This window comes from Triticum dicoccoides, chromosome 3A (assembly GCF_002162155.2).
Source record: "Triticum dicoccoides isolate Atlit2015 ecotype Zavitan chromosome 3A, WEW_v2.0, whole genome shotgun sequence".
Classification (NCBI taxonomy): Eukaryota; Viridiplantae; Streptophyta; class Magnoliopsida; order Poales; family Poaceae; genus Triticum; species Triticum dicoccoides.
In genome coordinates, this window is record NC_041384.1 from 201,368,555 (window position 1) to 201,374,302 (window position 5,748).

The following is a 5,748-nucleotide window of genomic DNA, read 5'->3' on the forward strand; positions in this document are numbered from 1 at the left end:
TCCAAGTCCATCCAACGGACCCTACAAAAACAGCCTCCACCGGGGCACAGCTAAGCCCCGCTGTGGACGCCACACTACGAGGGTTCCTGCGTGAAAACTGGGACATATTCGCCTGGCATCCCTCAGACATGCCAGGAATCCCACGCAGGCTGGCCGAGCATAGCCTCAATATCCTAAAGGGATTCAAGCCGGTCAAGCAAGCTCTTCGGCGTTTCTCCGAACCTAAGAGACAGGCCATGGGAGAGGAACTAGCCAAGTTATTGGAGGTCGGATTCATCAAAGAACTAAAACACCCGGACTGGCTAGCAAACCTGGTGATGGTACCAAAGAAGGACAAATCCCGGCGCCTTTGTGTCGATTTCAAAGACCTCAATAAAGCTTGCCCAAAGGATCCCTTCCCCCTCCCACGCATCGATCAAATCATTGATGCTACCGCAGGACACGACTCATTGTGTTTCCTCGACGCATACTCCGGTTACCACCAAATCAAGATGGCGGAGTCCGACCAAGCCGCAACGTCATTCATCATACCATATGGTCCCTTCTGTTTTAACACAATGCCTTTTGGGCTCAAGAACACCGGCGCAACATATCAGCGCATGATTCAGACATGTCTAGAGAAACAAATCGGCAAAATAGTAGAGGCATATGTAGACAATGTGGTTGTTAAAACCAAACACGTCAAATCTTTGATAGACGACTTGAGGCTCACATTCGACAACCTCCAAACATACGACATCAAGCTCAATCTGGAAAAATGCGTTTTTGGCGTACCAGCCGGAAAGCTCCTAGGTTTCATTGTCTCTAGTAGAGGTATCGAAGCTAATCCGGCCAAAATCTGAGCTTTGTCACAGTTGGCTACACCAACAGACCTCAAACAAATCCAGAAGTTAACTGGATGCATGGTGGCTCTAAGCCGCTTTATCTCCCGCTTAGGAGAAAAAGCTTTATCCCTTTATCGCCTTCTTCGGCACACCGAACACTTTGAGTGGATGGACGCTGCCACGGCCGGAATGGAAGAAATAAAGGCCATTTTGGCAACCAACCCAATCCTGGCCGTGCCAAACATTGGCGAACCAATGCTATTGTACATTGCGGCAACTCATCAAGTTGTAAGCGCAGTACTCGTCGTCGAACGAGAAGCTGCCGGACATAAATCCCCTCTTCAAAAGTCGGTATACTTTGTATCCACTGTCCTCACTCCATGCAAATCACGGTACCCATATTATCAAAAGATAGCCTATGCGGTATTCATGGCGTCCAGGAAGCTACAACACTACTTTCAAGAGTGTTCGATTATGGTAGCCTCGGAAGTGCCACTTAATGATATTATAAACAACCGCGACGCTACGGGCCGGATTGCCAAATGGGCCATTGAGCTCCTCCCGTTTGACATAACATATAAACCCCGGCAAGCCATTAAATCGCAAGTATTGGCCGACTTCGTCGCCGAATGGACGGAGGCCGAACTCCCTAAAGAGTACGGCGCATACTCCAACTGGATCATGCACTTAGACGGTTCTAAAATGTTGGCCAGTCTACGGGCTAGCGTCGTCCTGACATCCCCAACCGGGGATACCGTTCAATATGTACTGCAAATATTGTATACAGACTCCAACAATGCAGCCGAATACGAAGCTCTGTTGCATGGTCTTCGGATGGCAGTCTCCATGGGCATTCAACGCCTGGAGGTGCGTGGGGATTCAAACCTCGCAATATCCCAAATAAATGGAGACTTTGACACCAAGGATCCGAAAATGGCGGCCTATCGAAATGTCATCCTAAAAATGTCAGCTCAGTTCGAGGGGCTCGAATTTCACCATGTGGCTTGGGAAAACAATCAGGCGGCGGATGTCCTCACCCGCATCAGCGCAAAACGCGATACGGTCCCCCCAACATATTTCTGGAAAGGCTATCCAAGCCATCCGTAGTATGGGAAGAAGACACCGGTAACAATAGTCCGGACCCGGCCACAATGCCCGATACTGAATACTCTGACACAATCGGAGGCTCTGCCACCAAAATAACACCTTCAGCCCACGTAATAATGGTCATTATTGCCCCGTGGACAAAACCATTCCTGGCCTACCTAACTATACAGGAACTTCCGGAGGACCAAAATGAGGCACGCTGCATAGTGCGGCGATCCAAGGCCTACATGGTCCATGAGGGAGAATTGTACAAAAAAAGCACTACCGGAGTCCTTCAAAGGTGCATCTCCGAAGAGGAAGGGCGGAATCTTTTGGCAGAAATTCACGCCGGACTCGGCGATCATCACGCCGCAGCCCGGGCCCTTGTAAGCAAGGCCTTCCACACAGGATTCTATTGGCCAACAGCCCAGGCAGACGCACAGGACTTGGTCCAACATTGCGCCGGTTGCCAGCTCTTTGCAAATCAAAGCCACATGTCACCCACCGCCCTCCAAACAATCCCCATTACATGGCCCTTTGCGGTCTGGGGGCTTGACATGGTTGGACCCATTAAAGGGGGAACCCACAAGAAAAAATACTTACTGGTTATGGTGGATAAATTCACCAAATGGATAGAGGCCAAACCTGTTAAAACAGCCGAATCCGGACCAGTAATAGACTTCATATCCGGGGTTGTACACCATTATGGCGTCCCCCACAGCATCATCACTGATAATGGCACGAACTTCACGGCTGACGAGGTAAAACTCTGGTGCAGCAAAATGGGCATCAAGCTTGATTATGCTTCAGTCTATCACCCACAAACTAACGGTCAAGTCGAGCGAGCAAATGGTCTTATAATGAGCGGCATTAAACCCAGATTAGTGCGTTCCTTAACGGACTCTGACATGCACTGGGTAGAGGAGCTCGACTCCGTACTCTGGGGGCTGCGGACCATGCCGAATCGTAGTACCGGATATACACCGTTCTTTATGGTGTACGGCGCAGAGGCAGTCTTGCCCTGTGACATAATTCATGACTCACCTCGAGTGCGCATGTACGAAGAAAGAGAAGCCGAGCTCGATTGGCAGGACAGTCTGGACACCTTGGAGGAGGAGCGCGATGTAACCAAAGCCCGTTCCGCATTTTATCAGCAACAGGCTCGCAGATACCAAAGCAGAGAAGTATGGGCCAAAACTTATAACGTTGGTGAACTAGTTCTACGCCTGCCGGATAAGAAAAAGAACAACCTCGAGCCCAAATGGGAAGGTCCCTTCATTATTGACCAAGTTCTGACCGGTGGAGCGTACCGACTGCGGGATGCATCGACTAGTCGACTCGAGCCGAACCCATGGAATGCAGCCAGGCTCCGAAGATTCTACGCCTAGCACCGGACTCTATGTTAGTCCCCTCCCTTTGTCCATTTTTCTGCATATACATCATCTATCTTGTTTCCCTTCCTTTTTTTTCTCTTATTATTTCTCTAGGCCTTCAAGGGTCACCGTGTGCCTCGCTTGTACATTACAGATGCGCTAGCCGCACTCTTCATACCTGGGGGCTTCTTTACAGAAGCTTAAATCATTTATCTAGGCCTCACGTCCAACACATGTGTTATACTTCCACATGTAGCTTTTTTCACCATTATATGCATCGATATGACTTAAGTTTTGGCCAAGCTGGGTTGCCTAGCTCTTGTATTTATGCCCTACGTTCCCGTTAATTCGGCTAGGGCATAAGAGGAGCACCTCTGCGATTGTTACTGCCGGGTCAGCCGGATGTGTACCTCAGACTGGGTGAAGCCGAAAGCTAGCGCTCTTAAGGGAATATTCGGTCGGTGAACAAAAGATGATTTTTATTTATTGTCCATATCTGCCCCCAGATGCTTTTTCTGCGTTTCTTATCGCAGTCCGGACATGCACTTTAGGGCATGCTTACCCAGAGAAAGGAACCCTTAACGGAACTATTCTCCCTGGAAGATGTTTCTTACTACCCATGTAATATAACATAACTAGTTGGGCACTTGTCTGATAAAGCACTAATGACCCCTACGCCTGGTCTCCACGCATACCCCGGTTTTATATAACTGAGCGGGTATTCGGATTCACTCCGGACTATCGGGCCTGGAGGTTGAAGCGAAAAGGTCCGCAACGACAAATGATCTACAATCCGGCTAGAAGGCATTATACATGTCACTTTAATTACATAGTCATGTGGACTGACTAAATTCCTCCTCTATACCATCCAACAGGTGGTCCAGCTTACAATCCTGTTGAGAATACTTTGTGGCTAATTCTACTTGCCCATAAACTAAGCTAACGGGGATCTCTTTTCCGTCGGGCCCCACAGGTCCGACCTCGGCCATGTGATTTGGGTCTGCCTTGGTATACCGCGTCTTCACCATGGCCCAGGCTTCTCTGGCACCCTGTCGCCAGGCCGATATCTTCCATAAATGGAAGCGCCGCCGTGCTCCCTTCAGCTTCTCCGCAAGCTCTGCAACGCCTTCTAGCAGGGAGACGGACGGCCACAAGGCCTGGGCAACGCCCTGCATCACCTGCCGAACTTGTTCGTGCAGATGTGACAGCTCAGACAGAAGATCACCCGCAGACCCGGGCATTTCCTCCGCAGAATGACCCGTCAGCATACCTACAGACATGACATTGTTAGTCGACTTCTTCGCCGAACTCCTTTAACAGGATTCGTTCACGAACTTACTGAAAATGCCGCGCCGAAGCCACTTATTCTCCTTCTCGGAGTCTGCAAGCTGGCCCCGAACGTCTTTTAGTTCAACGCTCAGCTTAACATTGGCATCTTGGAGACTATTTTTCTCTAGCATAACCTTAGTCAGCACGCGTTTGCCAGCCTCTAGCTGTCGCATAACATGCTGGTCCCCCGGACTTTCTCCGGACTCATCTGCAAAATCAATTGTTAGATCTGCAGACACGCCGCACACTATATGGTAACCACCATTCTTTAAAGTAAATGTTACCAGCGGGAGGCTTTTTCTGTTCCTGCAATGCGGCAAGAACGGCCCCTAGTTGGGTCTTGCATTCCTCCAGCTCCTGGGACAGCCTAGTATTCTTCTCTGTAAGAACCTGCACATTAAAGATGATCCTTAAATCAGTTCTGCTAACTATTTCAAGTCTCAGGGGCTACTGATACATATAAATTGTCAGATTTACTCACCCGTACATCCTTTACATACTGATCCGTGGCTCTAGCTTGACCATCTTGAGCAGCACGGAGGTACACCTCTCCAGAATTGAAGGCGTCGAACGCCTCTAGTGAGAAACAAGCATCGCGGAGTACGGCCCGGCGGCGCCTATGATTCATGGCGCTTTCCACTTCTGAGTTTGTAGCGGATAATCTATCTGCATCCTCTGTCGGGGGATTATCCGGCGCCTGCCCCATATCGCCTTCTGCCTCCATGTCCGGTCCTGGTGCCCGACTGGTGGAAGCTTGATTGGCAGCATCGCCGGACATATTCCGGCGAGCGTTCTTTCTGTTAAAGAAACGCGGGCGTCATTACATTTTGAGAAAGACGACAACCACGGAGCAGAGTTTTTCCTATACCTTTGCGCCGGTGTCTCCGTCCTAACCGCCTTCCTTTTTGGCCTACCCGGCCTCGATACCTCTTGTTGGCGAGTTGCCGCGGGTTCGGTAGGGCGTCCCGAATGCCTTCCCTGTAAAAGATGCCATGTGTATATGGTGGGTGAAGTGCCTAAAAGGGGATCCTAGTTTTGGAGTTGGGACTTTTTGATTTTTCTTACCTGCGATGCAGGGAGCAGTCCGGGATAGTCGGCCGTAATGGCCACCGGGGCATCATCGCAGCTTAACTGAT